Source organism: Herpailurus yagouaroundi, unplaced genomic scaffold (genome assembly GCF_014898765.1).
Source record: "Herpailurus yagouaroundi ecotype Mexico unplaced genomic scaffold, PumYag 28, whole genome shotgun sequence".
Classification (NCBI taxonomy): domain Eukaryota; kingdom Metazoa; phylum Chordata; class Mammalia; order Carnivora; family Felidae; genus Herpailurus; species Herpailurus yagouaroundi.
Genome location: NW_024412376.1, coordinates 35,129,580 through 35,153,343, shown reverse-complemented (window position 1 = coordinate 35,153,343; position 23,764 = coordinate 35,129,580). Strand labels below are relative to the sequence as shown.

At 36.9% G+C, this 23,764-nt stretch overlaps 1 protein-coding gene across 7 annotated transcripts in view; it reads left to right on the top strand.

The window, feature by feature from the left end:
• Nucleotides 1-23,764, top strand: part of LRAT (lecithin retinol acyltransferase) — a 122,720-nt gene that overhangs the window by 10,951 nt on the left and 88,005 nt on the right. For 6 of the 7 annotated variants that reach the window (XR_005789162.1, XR_005789161.1, XR_005789158.1 and 3 more), the window contains exons 3-8: nt 1,916-1,959; nt 3,524-3,595; nt 4,829-4,941; nt 12,158-12,234; nt 20,389-20,500; nt 23,579-23,700. The gene's annotated coding sequence lies outside the window, so the exon portion shown is untranslated. Of the gene's footprint in view, nt 1-1,915; nt 1,960-3,523; nt 3,596-4,828; nt 4,942-8,113; nt 8,266-12,157; nt 12,235-13,383; nt 13,387-20,388; nt 20,501-23,578; nt 23,701-23,764 lie in introns of those variants that run through there. The other variant, XM_040471848.1, reaches the window with a different exon arrangement.

The following is a 23,764-nucleotide window of genomic DNA, read 5'->3' as shown; positions in this document are numbered from 1 at the left end:
ACCATACTTGAACCAAATCCAAGACTCTCGCCTCATTTTCATAGTGCTGTGGTTTATTGTGCTAACCAAGAAAGCCTTTTGCAGTTGGATACTAGGTAACTTGAAGTGACATTACTGAATACCTCTTCTTTAAGTATTAAAAATGTGTCTCCAATTAAAAAGGATAAATCCCTTAGAATTTGTTATTGTTCAAAATATTTAAGCTGAAGAGCTTTGAATAATTAATAGTCTGTATGTAGTTACTACGTACACTTTAGTTTTATTGTTGATGCATTTCACAATACTTGAAGAGTTGGGAGGGTCTGTATTTTAAAATATGATTGTTATCCACTAGGAGGAGCTATATCCTCTCTTAAAAAGTTAGTTACCCAGAGAAAGAGTAAAGCGAAAAGAAAACAAGGTGTCAAGTGAGACTTACCCAAGCTTATATGAACCTCAAGTATTGGTGATAAAGATGTTACTTGTATATTATCTTTCACTTTGGAATCATGAAATGTCAACTGATCCACAAAAGTTTATACTGCTCTTGCAGACATGGAGCTAAAACATCATAGGGCAAACAAGAGCCAAGACATTAGTGCTTCTTAGATGAGAGGGTAGAAATATAAAGGTTTAGGGGAAGGAGTTCCCTTCAGCAGAAGTAACAGTTGAAGCTAGGATTGGGAAGGATTTCTGTAAGAGGGATGCGAATGGGTATGAAGGAGAAGCAGGGTAAGTTAGGAAAGAGGAAAGAGGAGGGGTGCTGGAACCAACAGATGAGAGGTGAGGGGAGGGGAAGGGGTGAGCTGTGGCAGAGACCGGGGAAGAACCTGGATGGTGCCATGTCACCGGAACCCACAGAGGGGAGACTTTTAAGAACATGCTAGTGGAGTTGGGGGAGGAGAGCGGGGGTGAGTTCCGATGTACCTGAGTAGGTAGAGGAGAGTGAAAACACAAAGAAAGTGTTGTGCTTGGTTAGAAAGAGGACTAGTGGGTATGAGTTAGAATTACGTACACCTAATAATCATTCTTTGGCCGGTTAATAGGAGTGGTTTAGCAGATCATTCAAAGCTCTCCAGATACTGTCTGGTGACCCTTGTCATTAACCACACATACAAATCCATACAGAGTGTGACACCACAGATGACAACAGACAAGGAGTGGGAAGACAGGGTCTTCATTCTGCCTGTGTCACTAACAAGCTTAATGACCCCACACAAGTCACTTGACCCTTGTGTAGTAGTATAAAAATAAGAACCCCTTCTTTAAGAAGGATACAGATGAATAAAAATATACAATCTAGGGGTGCCTGGGTGGGTCAGTCAGTTGAGTGACTGACTCTTGATTTCTGCTCAGGTCATGATCTCCTGGTTGACAGATTGAGTCCGACGTGAGGTTCCACACTGGGCATGGAACCTGCTTAAGATTCTCTCTCGCCCTCTCCCACTGCCCCCACAAAATAATAAAAATTAAAAACAAAAATTAAAAATACACCTTCTTCATAGAAATAAGACAGCCCTCAAAGCTTTGTCCACAGTAGTGGTCACAGCTCATAACTCTGAACGTGTATAGACAGTACCTTTAACAGGCCCGCTGTGAGAGATGCCAATGGCTCTAGGAAGATAAATCTAATTATAATTAGCAGATCTGTTCTGTCCATGCTCAAATAGTCAACTGATTTTGTGTGTGTGTTCCTGACAGCTAGTGCTGTTATTACAAGTATCCAGAGACCTGCAAACATGTTTGTATTTCACAAGTGGGATTTGCATCTTTCACATTCCATAGGGAGCCAAACTCAGATAGTACGAAGGAAATGGCGCCAGTAAAAAGCATGATGTTCGCCTGAAACGTGTGGCTTTTCAAATTGAAGGGTTAATAAAAGGATTTCTTTATTTCATTTCTCTTCCTGTTATGATACAGAATGTATCACCTGCAGCAAAATCCATCAGCTGGAACCAAAATGTTGGTAAGAGTAGAAAGGTAGGTACTGACTTATACTAAATAACCTCATGTTTGTGAGCAGCACAATTTCGGTGTAAACTTCTATGTCCAAAGAAGGGTCCAGAGTCATTTTAAACACTGCCTTCAGTGAATCAATAGATCTTCAAATACCACTTCGGTAGTTTATAAACATACTACTAAAAAAGTAACTGCCACGAATGAATTTGCTGCCAGCACTATTCATGGATATATATTTTTAAAATATTTTTTGAACTTTATTTATTTATTTTGAGAGAAAGAGAATGTGTGTGAGCAGGGGTGGGGCAGAGAGAGAGAGAGAGAGAGAGAGAGAGAGGGAGGGAGAGAGAGAGAGTCCCAAGCAGGCTCCGTACTTTCGGCATGGAGCTCGATGCGGGGCTCGAACTCACGAACCCAGTCACCCCAAATTCGTTGATATATTTTAAGTATGATGTAACATTAGCATGTGACAGTCTTCAGCATACATGATCCCAGTGTGGTGACAAACATGTTAACTCTTATCCAGGAGAATTCCACTGTAGACCTGTTTTTCTCTTATGGGAAGAAAAATATCCCTAAGGAGATTTTAATCTGTTTAATTTGTTGATAGAAAACAAATATCAAAACAGTAATACCTTGAGAAGCAGATCCCCGCCTGGTAATATCAGTTTGACCTTTGTTGCCTAAACCCTGGCTGTTCCCTGTTGTAATAGTAACTGAACACGATATAAAATTTACTTGTCATGTATGTTGCATATATGTTTTATATTCCATATTCCATAATGTAACATCAGATTTCCCATTGGTGACTTAAGAATGGAGCATTCCCAGCTTTAACCTTTGGTGGTGAAGTTGTTTTTTGGCTTTGGCACCACGTGTGCTGTGGGCAGACCTCAGAGTGATAGAAAGTTTCCTCAATACTTTAGAAGCTCTGCAAGGTGATTACGTGCTCTTTTCATGAGTAACCATATCTATGTCACTTCAGCTGGTGCTGTGGTAGCTGACACAATTTCAGGTGCTTTGTTTATATTCTTCAACTCTAGCCTGACCTCCTTTTTTGGGAGGCCATAGAGATCACCCTGTAACCATGTTCTCTCCAGTGTTTTGGTGCTTAGCCTGAGGAAACATGCCCACATCAGGAGTCCCTGAGCACATAATTTCTGGGGGGAGAAAAACAAAACAAAACTCATGTATTTTAGGAAAATGTATTGGCAACTTTTATTCTTAACTTTGACTTAATGGGAAGCGTGACTCTTTACTGGACGTAAATTGCCAGGGTCCAAAGCCCACGTGTTTCACCACTCGGCCTCACTCAGCCTTTCATTGGTTCAGGTTCCTTGCCTATAAAATAGGGGTTATAATACCTGCTTTACAGGGTTATTTGGAAAACCAAATGAAACATTGTATGAAAAGTGCCTGAAACAGAACACCTTTTTCAATGCATGTTATTAATTTCTTTATTCCAATAATGAAATGTATAGGATTCTCCTTACATATTACGTGTTTTTGTGTTTTAGCATGTATAACAAAGAGTAAGCTGTCCATGAATGAAAGTTTAACATAGTTTTTTGCAAAATATTTATAGAAGGAAACTCTGTAAAGATCTGTTATCACAGATATGGAGAGTGGGAAGAAATTGCCAGACACCATTAACAGGGTGAGTGTGTACTTTTGGTAAGGTCTCTTCTTTTATGTTCTTTATTTGTCCCTCCCTCCCCCTCTCCCTTCCATCCTACCTTCCTTTGGCATGTAGTTGGACACATGTGGCTTCAAAGCATTGATAAAGCCTTTCTCCCAAGTTGCCCAGTAATAGCAGAAACTCAGGAGTGTCAAAAGGACTTTCTCAAGAACCACCATAGTTTTAACCTCCTGGGTCTAGAGTAAAGGAAGCAGAAATTCTCTGAGAACCATAGCTACTACAGTGGTGTCCCTCTGGTATATCTAAACCAATAGCAAGACAGAAAAAGGAATTCAACTTTAACCCTTGGTGGTTAAAGATTGTTGGTTGTGAGAGGTTCGAAGGATGGGGTCTCCATGTACTTCATACTTTGGTTGCTTTATTGAGCACAACCTGGAAGGTACAGGTGTGTGCCATAGTCTGGGGACACACAGGTAAGTAAACATCTGCTCCAGCCCTTGAGGAACGGATCATGTAGCTAGAAGGGAGATGTACTGTGATCTTCTGTCTGCCTCTCCCCGCACCATGAGCTGCTTGTGAGGTGGGGGTCCTTCTTCTTGCTTCCGAATGCCTCGTGCCTGTCTGTCACAGGGCCTATCCACAGAAAGCTCGCAATAAACAGATCCTGATCAAAATAACTAACTAGTGATTTAGGCCGAGAAACTGAAAGTAGATTTCGGAGTGGCCAACACTTGGCTTGTAGAAAGCCTCCGGTCATTTTTCAATGCCATTCAACTTAACATAACACATATGCCCAACCTATTTCTATCTCTGTTTAACCACAGATGTTACAAGGTCTAGTGGAAATTCTTCCTCTTGCACCACCTCTGCAGCATTCATGCAGCACTTACTTCATTCCTGGGGCACTTGGTTCCCAGCTAGATGACATAACCAAACACATTCCCTCCACCTGTGTCCCTGGCTTCTGGTCACAGCATCACTGTACCTCATTGCTGTGCAGTACATGTTGAGCCTAATGAAAGATGGTGGGTGGATCACGGAGATATTATATCAAGAGAGGCTGTAAAAATGCAGTAAGGCAGGAATAGGATCGAGCCAAGAGCAGACTAGCAGGTGTTTTGAGAATAACGGTTAACTTCATTTTACATAGAGGAGCTCCTTCAAAACAATAGTGATGAGCTGATAAATAAAATGAGACCTGAAATAAGTGGACATGTTAGTTCTCAAAAACAGTTTATTATTTTTTTTAAGGAAGGGAGGAAGGAAGACATCACAAGGAAACCTTTGTGTCTGAGCCTAGAGTTCATTGTGGGGGAACAGCATCTCCCCTGAGAATCTGTGATTATAGACCTGCCTTCACACAGGTTGGTGTTCAAATGTATACTGCTTTCATAGGTGGGGAAAATTGTAGTCCAAGTAATTTATTTGGTAATTTACTTAGAGGAGTTTATGGTTGCTAGTATCACCAAGGCATCTGGCAGAAAAAACATCCAAATCCGGGATGTCTCCTTAAAAGAGGCTGCTCCACAAATAAAGCCTCATCAAACCTAAAAGGAGTCCAAAATTTTAAAACGTATGTAATAATGTCTACAGAAGTCATAAATTGGAATGATTCGATGCAGAATGGAATATGCATGTTAAAAATGCTTAAAGAGGTAAAGATAGTATAAATACCTGAGCAAGGAATAAGGAAGATTCAGAGAAGGTCTAGATGGATTTGAATAAAAACCAAATGAACTTCTATTAATTAAATGTATAATCACTGAAATGAAAACTCAGTGGATCAGTTGAGCAGTGGACTAGATACAATTAATGGAAGACTAAAGAACTAGAAAATGGATCTGGGAAAATTATCCAGAATGCAGCCCAGGGAAAAGAGATGGAAAATGGGAGAGAAGTTAGAGATATGTGAAAAGAATGACAAGGTTTTACATTCTCCAGTTAAAAGCTCTAGAAAAAGGGCATGTGAAGAATGGGGAGAAGTAATGTCCAAAGAGCATTTTTCAGGGTTGATGAAACATATATATCTGCAGAATCCAGGAGAATCACTCCCAAACAGATTAAACAAAAAGAAATCCATACAAGATATATCACAGTGCAACTGTCTAAAAACCCAAAACTAAGATCACAAGAGCACATAGGGGAAAGGACAACACACAAAGGTCAGCAATTAAACTAATAGCAAACCTCTCAGTAAGAAAGTTGAATGCCAGAGATTTGAGATAGTATCCATGAGGTTTATAAATGAATGTCATTCTAGAAATTTGTGCCCAGATAAACTAGCATTATAGAATAAAAGTAATGCTGATACAATACTGGGTGAACAGACCTGTAGGAAAAGATGATTTAAAAAAAAGTAAGGGATGTGTGTAGGAGAGTGTTTTTACCCACATTACTTTATGCCTGGAATTACTTGAGACATAATTGAGTCATTGAACAAAATGATACGTTGGCAGTTGTTTGTTTGTTTGTTTGTTTGTTTGTTTGTTTTCATCACAAGCTTTAATCTGACCTGGATTAAAATACCCATGTCCTATTTCCCTAAAAGCAGACTAATAAGCAGGGCCCTGGACCTTGGTGCTGATATTCTGATGGAGTGTTGCGTTTATCACCTTTGTTTTACTTACTAACACACAGTTAATTTTCTTTGGCCATTACAGAATGTATTTTCAGATGCCAGTTTGTTGACTTTAAAATATTAAAAGCAAGTTGAAATAAATAAATTGCTTACCTATTTGAGGTTTAATAAGGTCTAGCATGTCAAAAGGCACACAATGATTTTCTTTAATGTTTACTTATTTATTTTCAGAGTGAGAGAAGGAGGAAAGGGCGGGGGGGGGGGGGGAGAGAGAGAGAATCCCAAGTAGGCTCCACACTGTCAGTGCAGAGCCCAACTTGGGGCTCGACCTCACGAACCATGAGATCACGACCTGAAACAAAATCAAGGGTCGGACACGTAAGCAACTGAACCATCCAGGTGCCCTCCACAATGAATTTTAAATCCCATTCCATAGAACTGTGATGTTCCATTAAAAACGTGGAATATTTTGTTCTCGTTAACTAAATTATTCAGAAATGGCAATATGAAACTGATTTATAAACTGATTATTGTTGGTGTAATAACTTCTGTACCTTTATATTGGAACTTCTGGGGTTTATATTCAAAACTTGGGAATCCTTTAGAATTTTAAGATGATTAGAAAAGTCTTTGCAGTTTGAGGACCCTTCTGTATGTCTGGGGACCAGTTTGGTCCTATTAATTTTTCTAGGTAGTCGTTTTTTTCTAAAATTGGGTGGATTAAACTTTTCCTGGTCAAATTCCCAACTTTTCATGTAACTCTAATTTCTTAGGACCTTGAGGTTCTCTGTTGTAATATGTTCTCAAGTCAAATCAGGCTTCTCAAGGGTAGTGGAGCCTCTTTCCCTGCACATGGAGAGAGAATGATGATAATTGTGTGATAAAGACAAAAAGGAAGGTCCATATTGAAGGCTTCTTGGATCTCCCTCCTATTCACCCATTCAGACCAAACCCAGTGCACAACTTTGCCCTAATGAGTCATGTTCTGTAGTTTCCAGGCTGCACTCTGCCATGAGAGGCAGCAACCAAAGCCAGATCCTCTCACGTTGATCCTCAAATCCGCGTCCCCTTTGGTGCTTGGTTCTTCCCTCAGCAGACTCCACCTTCTCTTCCTTTTCAAATCTGTTTCTCTCTTGCAGTGTAGCTCTTAGTGAAATTGACCTATATTTTCCTCTTTCCTTCCTCCCACTCATTAAGTAGTGTCCTTTGTAATCTTGGTTTTGCAAGTATTTTGAGCAAAGTGTATCCTATGGGTACTCAAGAGGCTGCCAGTATTTATCATTATCTCTTACTAATTGTATGACTTTGGGAAGTTACATGATCTCTCAGCGTCTGCTTTTTCATCTTTGTATTCACATGGGTTATTATGAGGATTAAATAAGAGAATACAGGGGAAACACTTGGCTCAGTGCCTGAAAGACCTCAACAAACATATTAATTGTTACTTGAGATATGCTGAATTTTATGAAAGGGGATGTTCAGGGAGCATAGGAGATTTACAGCTGGGGGCCTTCACTTGTACTGAAGGGAACAACGAATGTCCTCCAGAGGAAGTGACCTTTAAGCTGAGACCTTCAGGGTGAATATAATTTTTGATCTGGAAAAAAACAAAGGTTCCAAGTAGAAGAAACCACCCGGCACATTCCAGGGCCTGAAGGCATATGCTGGGGGAATGCAGGAGCTGAGAAGTCCCAAATGGTGGGACGGAGAGAATGAGCTGGGAAGATGGCAAAAGGTGAGCCTCGGAGAAGAAAGCAGGTGCCAGAGGGCAGAGGACTCTGAAGGTCATGGTTAGGATTTTATACTTTACCTTGACCACAAATTAAAAAACACTAAAGAAAGGTTAGAGAAAGGAAATGACATGATCAGTATAAATTCTGAAGAGACCATTCTCCCCTGCATTTGGGCAGGCTGGTAAGAAACACCTGTTGCTTCCTTCTTTGGCTCCAGGAGGAAGTTCAAAACACACAAGGTCCAGTCCACCTGTGAAAACCCTCACCCCAGCCCTGTGCCTTAAATTGCCATAAAATCCAAGTCTCCTTTCCTGACTCTCAAGCCATTTTTGGACCTGCTTGAGAACCTTCTGTGCACTTCCAGAAGGCCTCATTATGTGAGTAATAAACCTTTTCATATGCTCTTGGTATGTGTGTGGCCTCAAAATCAATCTCTACGTCTGAACCAAATTCAGATGGTGGGGTTGGGGTGTCCGTTGTGCCACCTGTGGTAACCACACAATATGGATTATAAATATAAAAACTTTAACATATCTATCTCAAAAAAAGAATGAGATTATACTATGAACATCTGATCTTTAAAATAATGTACTTTCAACAAGGATGTTATTAAATGTTTTTCACAATATCATTTTAACCACAGTATATTATACTAGTATATGTATAGTGCAAATGATCTAACCAACTTACAATTAGACATATGTGTTGGTTATAATATTTTTACTACTGCTGTAGCAGATATCCTTATAGCTAAACATTTGTTCATTTTCTTGGTAACTAAGATAAATTCTAGTTTTAAGTATTAATGAATCATAAGCACGTTCATCTCATTAGAGTAAACATTTATGGAGCACCTGCCACGAGCAGTTATTGGGATCCTAAATACAAAAGACATCAAAATTGTTTTCAGAGAAGTACTCTTACAATAAGGCATTCAGAGGAATATTTGCAGGTTAAAAACTGATTTTTTTTTTTTAAATGAAGACAGCTAAAGCCAAGAAATGTAGCCTGTATAAAATTTTATAAGGTGTGAAGTTTGCCACAGGGTGGCACTAATACATTTCTATTAAATTATGATATGTTAGAAGTTTTTTCTCTGTTGATCTGTTTTTTTAGTGAATTATAATTAGGTTTAATTTGATATTTTAAAAATTAGTTTACATTAAAAAACACAAGACAGGGGTGCTGGGGTGGCTCAGTCTGTTAAGAGTCCGACTTTGGCTCGGGTCATGATCTCACAGTTTGTGAGTTCGAGCCCTGTGTCAGGCTCTGTACTGACAGCTCAGAGCCTGGAGCCTGCTTCAGATTCTGTGTCTCCTTCTCTCTCTGACCCTGCCCTACTCCTGCTCTGTCTCTCTAAAATAAATAACCTTGAAAACACACACACACACACACACACACACACACACACACACACACGACAGCATTTTTATTTAAGAACCTAAATATTATACATACCTTCATAACCACAGAGCCTGACAGGTGATTTCCGTTGTTTTTGTTTTTGTTTTTTTAATGTTGGTTTATTTTTGAGAGAGAGACAGCATGAGCAGGGGAGGGGCAGAGAGAGAGGGAGACACAGAATCCAAAGCAAGCTCCTGGTTCTGAGCTGTCAGCACAGAGCCCTATGCGGGGCTTGAACCCACAAACTGCGAGATCATGACCTGAGCTAAAGTCAGATGCTTAACCAACTGAGCCACCCAGGAAGCCCCCAGGTGATTTCCTTTTTAAAAAACCAAAAATCAAATTATTGAACATAGTGTATATACACATACACACACATACATATATAAATGTTTATGAATATTATAAACACATAATATTTAGGTTCTTAAAAATCCTGTTTTACATTTTTTTGGGGCGCCTGGGTAGCTCAGTCGGTTAAGCGTCCGACTTGGGCTCAGGTCATGATGTCTTGGTTTGTGAGTTCAAGCCCCGGATCGGGCTCTGTGCTGACAATCAGAGCCTAGAGCCTGCTTCGGATTCTGTTTGTCTTCCTCTCTCTCTGCCCCTCACCTGCTCACGGTCTGTCTCTCTCTGTCTCTCAATAATAAATAAATGTTAAAAAAAATTTTTTTTTAAATCCTGTTTTGCATTTTTTAATGTAAACTAATTTTCTAAATGCATGTATGTGTTTGTGTCTTATTGTATGTGAAATAAGAGAGTGAAATACAATTTACAGAATTGGGTTTATTTTCTGATCTTGTGTCTAACTGAAATTTTAGCTTTTATATTTTATATGAGGGATCCTCAATAGTCCGTTTCTTTGCTCGCCTACACCAGAAAATTTTAGGGGCAGAGAACTTTTATAAAGTATACTCTACCATTTACCCCTGTTTCTTCTCTCAACCATTCTGAATGCACCTGGGGGGCATTACTTCCCTTCCTTCTTAATTAGTTCTCTAGTGAGCTTCTGTTAATGACAATTACATTTACATAATTAATTATTATGTCTTTCTGGTAAAATGACTTCTGTATCATTATGAAATGACCTTTTTATTCCTGGTGATGTTTTTTGCTGTGAATTTTACCCTGTCTGATGCTAAGGAAGCCATTGGTACCTTTTCTTTTGAATCTTGCTTTTTTATAAAATCCGAATTCACCATCTTGTTATTTTTTACCTATTTGTCTCATCTAACTCTTGGTTCCCCCTTTTCTCTTTTCTGCCTTGTTTGAGATTAAAGTTTTTCTTTTTCTTTTTTTAAATGTTTATTTATTTTTGAGAGATAGAGAACACAAGAAAGAGGGCACCTGCCCTGTGATCTCTAGTCAGCTTTGTCTCCCTAGACTCAGCTTCTCAACTTGGGGTACCTGCTGGGCTCCCCTTGGCTTTCCCCTCCCAGTGTGTAGCCTGGAAACTCAGTCATAGACTCATCTCATTTGTTTTATATATCTTAGGGAATCACTGTTCTTTGTTGCCTGATGTCCACTGTCTTGAACACTATTATTTCATTTTTTTTTTTTCTGGTTTTTTGGTTGTTTCAGGCAGTAGTATAAATTTGGCCCAGGTCATTCCATCTTGTCCAGAGCAAAATATCTACTTCAAGTTTTTACGAGAGGTTTTTGTTAGTTTCTTTGTATAATTTTTTATTTAAATCTATGCAATAATCTTGAATTGTACTTTAGATTAAGTAGGGAATTAATTACTTTATCTCGAACACATACTATTTAAAGATTCTACCTGTAAATGGATACATTATACATTAAATAATTAATTTTTGTAGGGTTTTTTCCCTCATAGTTTGGTTAGAAAAGCAATGGCTTTGACTTGTTAACACCTGGAAAGTAAGTCTAATAATACTAGTTGTAATTTTACTCCTTTAATTACATTATAGTAAAATTTACTAAACTTAAGCTTTTTATAAATTAAAATATATCTGGTAGGTCATCTTCAACACATTTTAAACTGAACATAATTGCATTTCTTTAATACTGTGGAGTTAAAAAGCTAAAGAAATATGTCTCATACAAAGATTCAAGAAATTTTATGAAACAAAGTTACAATCATTTCTTGAGTGCCTACTATGTGAGAGGAACTTCACAAAATTATTTTTTATACTCACAATTAATTTATTAGACAGATGTTGTTGTCCCCATTTGAAAGATGAGGAAATTTCATACAATAGGATTATATAACTTGCCCAAAGTTACAGAGTAAGTATTCACACAAGCTGGATTCACACAAGCCAAACAACTAAAACTCAAAAGTATTTTATTATCCTATGCTGATTAAAGCTCTTCACTTTGTAAAGAGCTTAAGATCTTCCAAACTTTAGGAGAATGAGTTTTAATAATAGATTTATTGATAAGTTTTAGTCCATTAGCATGTCAAATAGTAATATCTTATAAATTTTGCCTCCTATCCTATAAATAACATAATGACAACTTCATGTCACATTTCAAGTCTGATAATAACTTAAATTTTGAAGCACTTTGCAATTTTCATGGCTTTCATGTATTTTTATCTCAATTAATTATCATAACCACACTGGTTAATGCATTAGCCCCATTTTGTTCAAAGTCTATCACTTGGCTTAGGTTCCTGTGATTCTTAGACCAGTATTTTTTCTATTATCCCAAGCTAGCCTTTCTGCATCATTAGATTATTTTATTAAAACAAACAAAACCAAAGTGGCACCCATGTAAAGTAACCAAGTTTTTTCCCAATTTTATGACAATACTTCCGAAAAATAAGGTTTGATTTTTATATTTGGGAAGGTGTTGAAAATTTTGCTTACCATATTAGTGTCATTTTCTTTTGTTTTGCAGCTTGCAGGACACCTCACTGAATGTGATGCTCAGAGTATTGGTGGAAAATTCATAAGTTGGGATTGGATGCCAGACTGGTAGGTTATCAACACACATATATATAAAGTTTATATAGCATTTACATTTTAGAAATTTTATTATGTGTTTATTAAATTGTATTTCATTATTTTCTTAATTTATATTGTTTATTTGCATTATATATTGTTTTCATATTGTGATACACAAACTATATATCCTAGCCATCATTATCTTATTAGGATCCAGAGCTAAGTTTCAAGAGAATTCTTTTTGGCACCTTAAAAATCATATTTCCCTGAGATAATATACAATATTTTATATTACTATTATTATGGTCTCTGGTTTATTATTAAGCTGACCTTTGTACCTGTTAATGAGTTGAATTGTGTCCCCCAAAGATATGTTCAAATTCTAACTCCCAGGACCTTAGAATGTTACCTTATTTGGAGAGAGGGTCTTTACAGAGATAGTCAAGTCAAAATGAGATCATTACAATAGGCCTCAATCCAATAGGATTGGTGTTCTGATAAAAAAAAAAAAAAAAGAAAGAAATTTGGACAAAGACAAAGACACACACAGAGGGAAGACAATGTGAAGACACATAGAGAGAACAACATGTAAAGACAGGACTGGAGTGATGCATCTATAGACAAAGTAACACCAAAGATTGTTGACAAACCACCAGAAGCTTAGAAAGAAAAGGAAGGATTTTTCCCTAGAGCTGTCAAAGAGAACATGGCCCTGCTTGTCTACACCTCGATTTCAAACTAATAGCCTCCAGAACTGAGATAGTACATTTCTGTTGCTTTAAGACACCCAGAGTTTGGTACTTTGTTACAATACCCCTAGGAAAATAATATAGTGCCTAAAATAGAGTCTCTCTGTTTAAGGACAAAATATACTAAATATGTATTACTGGAACCTTGTATAAATATATATCTAAATATACACTGGAACCTTGAAATACCAGTATTCATCCAGGGCTATACCCTATTCCATCCAGGGCTCTGCTGTGAGAAGGTTCTTTGTCCCAACTCTAAGAAGCTCCTGCAACAAGAGCCATCTTACCAATGTGAAACTTACAATACATAGGCCTTTGCCTCTAGTAACAATTAAGGATCTATACATGACATTCCAGAGCCCAATCTAGACAGTGGTCTTTCCAGTCTTGTCTCTCATTCTTTCTCTGATCCTTGTCCAGAGTCAAGCAGGTGCTATCACTCTTCTCCTCCTCTTTGGCTGTCATATGGTACCAGATTAGTAGGAAGCAATAAATACATGAGGGTTATGGCAACAATGGGAAATGTGTCCTTAGCCCTTTACTCATATTTGTCTGTATTTTATCTCTGAGAATGATCATTTGCAGGGGCAGTGTTTGCCCCTACTTGGTAACAGATGACTTATCTGATAGTTTTTGTTTGTTTATAATTTTATTTTTGCCTCAAATTCATTGGCTTCTATTAGAGACTTATACATTTCTGATGGTGATGTGGTCAGTCTCTTACTGACCCAAACTCAGGTCTCTTCCGTGCTCTCCCTTATCTCATCAATCATCAGTAAGGTCAATTTTTACTCCATAATATCCTTCATTTTCTTCCTTTTATATTCATCCAAATTTTCCAGTTTTCTTATCTAGCTTCTAAAGGCTATTGTAGAATCTTATGTGGATTCTGAAGGCTATGTAGATTCTCAAGACCATTAGCTGGTCTCCATGCCTCTTGTTTCCAATGTAACAGCTTTGCAACTGTAAAACAAATAGTTTAAGTACAAGAAATCTGACTTCTTAGATTTTATCATCTTGGTTTTATCTTTTCAACCAAATTATAAACTCTCTGAGGGCGTGGATCTTTGCATTCCTACAGATTTATCAGATGCACCATTCAGCCCAGAATAACAATGAGAAAGCATGAACTTTAGAGATATTGCCTAGAATCCTGGTTCTACCACTTATTAGCTCTGTGAGATGGGACAAGTTACTCAACCTTTATGTTCCTCAATATCACTCATCTGCAGAGTAAGGAAAATGGTAATATCTACTCTGAATGGATTATTATGGAAGATGAGTGAATAAAGCAGTTAAAACAGTACCAAAAATTAATAGTAACTTTTCAATAAAATGTTCATTGTCTTATTGTCTTACACTTCGATGTTCACCAAATATTTGGAGACTAATAAAAGATAAATTGCATTAACACAAGAATAGAAGCACCTATCTGAACCTATTTTATCTGAATGTGTGTTGCACCTCTCACTTAAGGTGGTGTAGTCCTGAGTCTTGTTGAGTTCCATGAGTATAAAATAAGGGTAGTAATACCTACCCATAGCATTGTTGTAGAGATTACTATAAATAGGTTGCTGTTGGTCAGGGCTGAATCCAGTGTCTGACACATGGTAAACATGTAAGTAAATGGTACCCAGGAGAAAGAGTGATAATGGTAGTATTAATAGTAGTGAGGCAGCAGTAGCAGTGATGGCATGGTAGTAATAATAGCAATAATGGTAGTAACAGGAAGAAGCAGGATTTTACTTAGTTTTTGGTGTGTATGGAACATATCAGCAATTGGAAGTAGCTTGGGGGTTGTGAGGAAAAGGCGAAGATTTTCTTGACAGTCCAAGAGAGGTGATGGTTGAAGTCATGTGAATGGATGAGGTGCCTTTGAGTGTGAAGAGAACAGTACTGGGACAATCAGGGCATCTAGGGAATGCAAGTACAAGGGGAAAGTTGAGGATCGTGGAGAGAGTATAGTTCAAATTCTTACCCATCAAATCCAGAGAGTGTGGGAGGAAGAAAACAACTTGTAAGGTGGGAAGCTGTGATTAGAGAGTGCCAGACAGTAAGAGAAAGTAGTCAAGGAAGTCAGTGACCTGCCTCAGCCACTATTACAGTCACTTCTCAACCATTTCCTCATCTTTCCGTCTTACTCAGAATTATCTTCCCTTTAACAGCTAAAAAAAATAAATATATACATACGTTAATGAAATTAAAAACACTGTATTTTAATGCTATGGCTGAATGCTATGGTCCATTAAAACCAATTGGCAATATGTCATGAAGAAAATATGGACATGCTGGAGAGAAACAAATATGCTTTTCATTTTAAGAAGCAAATTATGGCCTGAAAGTTATATTGTGAAGCTGAGGACATACATTTGACAGGAGAAATTGAGAAAGCATGGAATGTGCCTTTACTCAATATATTTGGAATCCTTTGCTGAACTCTAACATGTACCAGTGCTTTAGAGAAAGAAACATTTTTTAATTGGTGAACCCAAAAGTTATGTCCTAAATTATTATATATATATATATGTATATATTTGAACACATATATATGTTCATTGTGACTTTTTCTGAAAATTATTTTCTAAGTATTTTTTTAAATATGAAGGTTTTATCAAAAAGCAATTTTTGCTTCAGCAATTCAGATAATATTGATTAATGTCTATCTGATTTCGATGTTGTCAATGCTTTAGTCAGTTTGTTCCAAATGAAACATACTTCTCTTGGCTTCCTGCTTTTGCTGTAAACAGCCTGAAGAGCAATTACAAATTAAAAATCATCCCTGTTCAGGTAAATAGTAAGGTTATATTTATTTATTATTTCAATATTTCTCTTTTTTGTTTCTATATACTGTTTTTAAATATATTGTTTAAACAAAGTATTCAATACAATATAAATATAGCAACTATTATACCTAGAACAACCAAAACTGATCTATAGCTTCTTCTCTAAGAATAGTTCCAAGGATACTATCTTAGACACCTTCCTTATAATGGTTGCTGTTGCCATTAAGCATTGCACATGGCCTTTTAAAATTTATACTTTTTATTTATGATACTTAAACATGCAGTGGTCATAATGCAATATAAAATAGCTTCAATTAGTATACATATTCTTTTTCCACTTCAATCTTTAAAATAATAATAATAAACTCCCAGTGAACCTTTACCCTGCAAATGACCTGATATGACATATTTGAACTTGCAGTGAACTTTCACATGAACTTTCAGTTATCCTCTGAGAAATATAACAGATGGAAAATAGGCAGATTTTTCAAATATTTTTAGATGCAGTGCTTGGACACGTTTAACAGAGACAACAAGGCCGACTATCTCTTTCCAGTGTTTACTTTGCTGACTTTATTGTACTGCATGCTGTTTACTTACATTATATGCATGAATTTTTTTTTTAATTTTTTTTTTCAACGTTTATTCATTTTTGGGACAGAGAGAGACAGAGCATGAACGGGCGAGGGGCAGAGAGAGAGGGAGACACAGAATCGGAAACAGGCTCCAGGTTCTGAGCCATCAGCCCAGAGCCCGACGCGGGGCTCGAACTCATGGACCGTGAGATCGTGACCTGGTTGAAGTCAGACGCTTAACCGACTGCGCCACCCAGGCGCCCCATATATGCATGAATTAAGAGGTTCAGTTATAGTTCTGTTTGACCAGCATCTTGATTTAAAAAAAATTTTTTTTAACGTTTATTTATTTTTGAGAGACAGAGACAGAGCACGAGTGGGGAAGGGACAGAGGGAGACACAGAATTGGAAGCAGACTCCAGGCTCTGAGCTGTCAGTACAGAGCCCAACGTGGGGCTCAAATCCACGAACTGTGAGATCATGACCTGAGCTGAAGTCGGAGGCTTAACTGACTGAACCATCCAGGTGCCCTGACCAGGATCTTGATTTTAAACCAGCACTTGTATATGTGTTTAAAGATGAGGCTAAGAGGGTCATAAGATATAACAAATTGTGAGAGAACTTTATCAAACTTATTGAAATAATACTACAAATCATTTAGATATGAGGGACTTTCAAGGATCTATTTCAGATTTTAGAATATGAATCAGCTATAATGCCTTTCACTTTGAATGGTTTGTAGCTGGAAATTCAGTTCAAAATACACATGGTTTTTGAACGGTTATTTGGGAAAGGGAGAGGAAAATTAAGGGAGCACTAGCTATTGTTTATAACTGCTATGGTATGAGATAGGCTCCTTGGAGGTATTTAATCTTAGCAACTCTCTTCCCTAAGTAGTTATCTTATTCATTTTGCACAACAGGAAAGGGAGACAGAGAGGTTGCGTAACTTGCCTGAGAAGACACAGCTAAACTGAGGAATTAAATCCGGGTCTCCAAGACTTTCAAGTCCTTTCTCTTGCAACAAGTTTGTGCTCCCAAGAACGAAATATTTTGTTTGGTCAAATGAATGCTAAAGATAAAAGTGTGATTATGCTGTAATACTTCTATAATCTTTGTTTTGAGAATTTGAAGAGTTTATTTCTTTGTATTTGTTGCATAATATTGCTAAATAAGTTAGGTATAAAACTTTCAGACTGCTCTCAGTGATATAAAGATAGTAACTGAGACTTTTGCTTCTCTTGAAAATTTCCTATTGTTTGCAAAAAAACTATACATCTATTACATTTACCAAATAATGCAGGCATTTATATTATTTATCCACTGATATGCATCTCCTTGCTTAGAATCAATTCTTATTAACGCCCACTTTATTCTCAGACCGTAATTTATTCATCCTGAATAATGTTTTAGATGTAGTTTAGTTCAGAGAGAGATTATACTTAATGGACATAGATATGTATAAAGTAGCGCACAATTGCATTTATAAGATCAGAATGTGAACTGTATAAAGCTGTAATTAGTCCCTCTTTCCTGACACTTCACTTAGCAACAACAATATCATTGGTGAGGAAAATAAAGATCTTTCCATTTCACAAGGATGTACTCAGAAGCTTGAAGGACCTGTTGTGATCTTGTCAGTGACATAGTTTAAATGGATAGCAAGTTAGGGGCACCTAGGTGGCTCAGTTTGTTAACATCTGACTTCAGCCCAGGTTATGATCTCACAGCTTGTGATTTCGAGCCCCGCATCGAGATCTGGGCTGACAGCTCATAGCCTGGACCCTGCTTTGGATTCTGTGTCTCCCTCTGTCTCTGCCCCTCACCCCACTCACATTCTGTCTCTCTCTCAAAAATAAATAAACATTAAAAACCATTTTTTTTACATGGATAGCAAGTTAAAGTAAGTTGTTACTCATTTTAAGGGAATTTGTAATACATTCCTTTCTTTAACTTTTTAGCTCATTTATTAAAAACAGCTTTTAATGAAAAGTAATGAACAGTTTTCATATTAAAATAAGTGATCCTGTTTTTCTCTCCAGTGTTTAGGTATTGAAGGTGGAACAGTGTAGGTTCAAGGAGCAAAAGGTCTCTTCCTTCTTCCTTTTACAGCTGATCCTTCAACAACATGGGTTTGAACTGCACTGGTCCACTTACACATGGATTATTTCCAATGAATATAGTACAGTACTGTATATTTTCTATTGCTTATAATATTCTTAATGATATTTTCTTTAGCTTTCTTTATTGTAAGAATACAGTATATAACACATATAACATACAAAATATGTGGTAATTGATTATTTTGTTAGTAAGGCTTCAGTAGGCTATTAATAGTTTATTTTGGGGGAAGTCAAAAATTATACATGGATTTTTGATTGCATAGGGAATCAGTGCTCCTAACCCCTGTGTTGTTCAAGGGTCAACTATATAAGGTCTTTTCTCTTGTGTTATTTTGTTATTTGTTTAGAGGTCAGGTGGAAAGCACATAAATTTCCCTCTGTATGATAGGGTGATTTAGTTAGGGACAAAGTTATGATTTCCTGTAGAAAGTAGGCAGAAAACATGGTAGAGAGATAAGCCCACAACTATCTTTGATTTCTTGATATTAGTTAAGACTAATTGGTATATGTAAACTCTAAAACTTACATTTATAATATTGCAATTCCTTAGATTTAGGGTAATCATTATCTGTACAAAGCTAGTTGTGTATGGTGGCACCACAATTATAAAACATCATAGAGAAGGACTGTGGAGTAGGTATTGAAGTATCAATATAGAGAATATATATCTGTATATTAAAAATAATGTTTCGTTTTTTGATATGGTATGTCCAAAACTGTGATATGTCCATGACAGAAAACATAAAATTTAGGCATACATGCTTTTTTATCTTCTTGCTTTAAAATAAACTCTGAAAGCTACAAAGTGATGCAACCTCTAAAAATAAAAGTGACAAATTCAGGGGCACCCGGATGGCCCAGTCAGTTAAGTGTCTGACTCATGATCTCAGTTCAGGTCTTGATCTCAGGGTAGTGAGTTCAAGCCCCGCGTTGGGTTCCATGCTGGGCCTACTTAAAAAAAAAGAAAAAAAGAAAAATACAAAGTGTCAGCTTAAAAAAACAAACTGTTTAATATAGTTTTTACATTAATTTTTCAATTAATAATCTACATGTGTACTATTTAGGATTTTTTTATTGCAAGTGACAGAAATGTAATTCAAACCGACATAAAAAGGAGTGGCAGTCACATGCAAACTTGAACACAGATTATATTGTATACCGTTTTTGCCTCTTTTTTTAAACATAACATTAGGAGTATTTCATCATAATTAGTTTTACTTTTTACCGTTTTTTTAATTTACTTTCTTACATTATTTCAAAAGTGCCCTATAGCATTCCATTATCTGCATGTATCATATTGTATTTATTTATTTTTCCTTTGTTTAACGTTTATTATTTATTTTTGAGAGACAGAGTGAGAGGAGGGAGGGGCAGAGAGAGAGGGAGACACAGAATCCAAAGCAGGCTCCAGGCTCCAGGCTGTCGGCCGAGAGCCCAATACAGGGCTCAAACCCATGAGCTGTGAGATCATGACCTGGGCCGAAGTCAGATGCTTAACCGACTGAGCCACCCAGGCGTCCCTATTGTAGTGTATTTAAATATTCCTTTCTTGTTTGACATTTAGATTGTTTCCAGTAGAGTATTTCCAAAGTCTCTGTCCATGTAGAAGAAAAAGCTTGATTGGAAGCTTAACAGAAATAAACTTTAAGGCCCCCAAAATATTTCTCTAAATTCAGAAATGTAATCTTATACCCCCCCTAATTTATTAAAGCTTTCACTTGACTTCTATGAAGGTCATTATTTCATATTAGAAAAGATAACCTTATTTATGTATGCACTCAGAATAGATACAGTTGGTATGGAAACCAATTTGACAATAAATTTCATATATAAAAAAAAAAAAAAGAATAGATACAGTTGTTTCTGGTAATAGTTATGTGATCCATTCTAGGGCATATTATTGTTGGCATAGATTAATATCATTGTTTATATTTATAACCTTGTCTTAGCAGGTAAGCAAGTGCTTGTTACCATGATGATTTCAGAGCAACTGCTGTCTGCGCAATGGAAGGTCCAAAAAGCAACTAAAAAGGGAAGGAGAACAGCTGAAAGTTTTTTGAAAAGGTTGGCACATGAAACAAAATGATGGGTTTTCCAGTCTATTTTAAAGCACGTTAGCGATCAGATTATTTCACAAGGATTGTTATTATAATGACTTAACGTTTTCCCCTAATGTATCTATATATTCACTCATCACGTTATGTATTAAGTGGAGAGTGACCTGCCCCAACAGTTTTGTAGTTTAGTATGCTCAGATAAGCAAGTTTTAGTAAAGTTTTATGGATGTTAGCTTCTTTCTCTTAACCTAGAGATGATGTTTAGAAAGATAACAGGTGGGGGCGCCTGGGTGGCGCAGTCGGTTAAGCGTCCGACTTCAGCCAGGTCACGATCTCGCGGTCTGTGAGTTCGAGCCCCGCGTCAGGCTCTGGGCTGATGGCTCAGAGCCTGGAGCCTGTTTCCGATTCTGTGTCTCCCTCTCTCTCTGCCCCTCCCCCGTTCATGCTCTGTCTCTCTCTGTCCCAAAAATAAAATAAACGTTGAAAAAAAAAATTTAAAAAAAGAAAGATAACAGGTGATAGAATCAAAGCAACAGACCCTTTGACAGGTCAAATGGTACATCCGCCGGTTTTTGTCTCTGGAGGAAACTTCATTCGTCCTAGAAATTTCTCTTTAAACATATCCAAATAAAGAAATATTATAATTTTGTAGCCAAACTTAATTATTTAACAATTTTTATAAAATTTTTGATGCTAGAACCAAATCATTTACATGTTATTTACACTAGTGATGCTTCCTACCATGTAAGTACCCCCAAATTATTTCATTTTTGTCAATAGTGGTGATCAAAAACATTTAAAAGTAAAAAACAACATAAACAGGAAACTGAGTGAAAATAACCTGTGATCCCTTAGCAGAGAGTTAGAGTGTTTTTAAATTAAAGATTTGGGGTGCATGGGTGGCTTAGTCAGCTAAGCATCTGACTCTTGATTTTAGCTCAGGTCCTGATCCCAGGGTCATGGGATTGAGCCCCATGTTGGCCTCAGTGCTAAGCATGGGGCCTGCTTGAGATTCTCTCTCTCTCATTCTCTCTCTCTCTCTCTCTCTCTCTGTCTCTCTGTCTCTCTTCTCCTGCCTCTCTCCCCCACTCACTCTCTCTCTCGAATTAAAGTGTTTTTTAATTAAAATTTAAGATAATTACAATCTGCATTTTTAAGGCTATCTATATAATTAATTAGTTAACTAGTTCTCTGTTTCAACATTTGAGTCCCTTACTCCATAGCAGTGACTTCTGGGTCCTGGGTATATAGCCGTGAGCAGGACAGACAAGGTAGCTATCCTCATGGTGTTTAGTAATATGGATAGACATTAAACTAATAACCCACAAATAAAGAATTGAAAAGTACTTTGAAGAAATATTAAACGGTATTATGAAAAAGAATAACAAAGAAGCATAATTTCAATTTAGCAGTTAAGAAAGGTTTTATTTTTTTATTTTTTATTTTTTTAAAGTTTATTTATTTATTTTGAGAGAGAGAGACAGAGCACACCAGTCGGGGAAGGGCAGAGAGAGAATCCCAAGCAGACTCCTCACTGCAAGCGCAGAGTACAACGCAGGGCTTGAACTCACGAACTGTGAGATTATGACCTGAGCTGAAGTGAAGAGCCAAGACCCGGATGCTTCACCGACTGAGCCACTCAGGTGCCCCAAGGAAGGTTTTATTAAGTGCTGTTTGAACAAGGCAACCTGAATAATGGGTGCCTTCTTAGGCACCTACATAAGATAAAAGGCATGAAAACACAGTTATATGTCTCAATATCTGGCACATATTATTCAGTAAATATTGTTGAATGAATGAATGACTATTCCAAAAATCAGAAAATAAAGCAAACGTTAAAACGGGAAGTGTAAAACAGTATTTTAAAAGTTAAGTCAAAATCACAGTTGTGCAAATAAATGTAAATGCCGTAGACTGCCCAATTAAAAGATAGTCTCTTAGAATAGATTAAAATCAAAGTTCAACTAAGTGTTATGATGCACAGTGAAACCAAACAATGCAAGAAAGTTGGAAGAATCAGTAAGCAAGGAATAAGAAAAAGAAGGACAAGAAGGTAGGGGAGAATGAGAAGGGAAAAAATAAGAGGGAAATGATATTGACAGTAAGGTAGGATTCAAATGGCATAAAATGTATCATTCACAATGAAGATAATGTGGTTATGCCCTTTCATGTGCTAAATAACAAAGCATTAAGACATTTACGTCTCTTTAGATACGTAAAGAGAAAGAGAAATACAATTGCCGTGGAAGATTTTAACATCTTCATATTTATGGAGTTAAATAATAATGATTATTTTTATTTATTATTTATTATTAAATAAATGATTAAAAAGAACACAGAATATTGGGATAATACAAAAGTTGAATTAAAAGCTACAGATAGAACATTCTCCCCCACACAAGACAAGTATGTACCTTGTTTTTAAGCATCCTCAAAGCTACCTTAATCTGTTTCAGAAAGTAGCAGTTTTATAGACCACATTCTTTGATCATATGTTCAATACACCAAATTAATAACAAAACTTTCAAAAACAACCAAACCCCAAAACTCTAGTCTCTAAGAAATGTCAAAAGTACTTGTACCCTGTGGTGCCAGAGTGGTGCAGTCAGTTAAGTGCTTTGGCTCAGGTCATGATCTCTCGGGTTCGTGAGTTTGAGCCCGGCATCAGGCTCTGCGCTTGGGATTCTGTCTCTCCTTCTCTGTCCCTCCCCTGTTTGTGCTCACACGTGTGTTCTCCCTGTCTTTCAAAATAAATACATAAACTTAAAAAAAAAAAAAAAGTATTTGCACATGTAATTATTGTATCAAGGAGAAAATCTTCAACATTAGACTGTTTAGAAAATAAAAGACATTGAGGCTATTAACATATCAAATGTTGTGGTTTGAAGCTAAGGCTATATTCAAGAGTGACTTGATAGACTTAAAGGCCCCGGATTGCCCTAGGGCTTTAGCTGTAATTGTTGTTGACATCCAAAATGGGTGACCTTGATCAAGAACTAAAACTAAGGGAATGTTGGAATGGATCCACTGTAAATTCATGAATACTTTTTTCTTTTCCTTCTCTTTTAATGATTCTGATTTTAAGAGGAAAAAAAAAATCTCATTTGGTCCTTGAGCACGTGCCAACCTCCCTTTTTTATCGTGGAGCCAGCTCGCTATCGGCAGGCTCAGACGGTCCCACCAGAAACAATATTTGGCTGGAATCTGGTAATGCTTGTTTTCACTTTATTTATTTATTTATTTATTTATTTATTTATTTATTTATTTATTT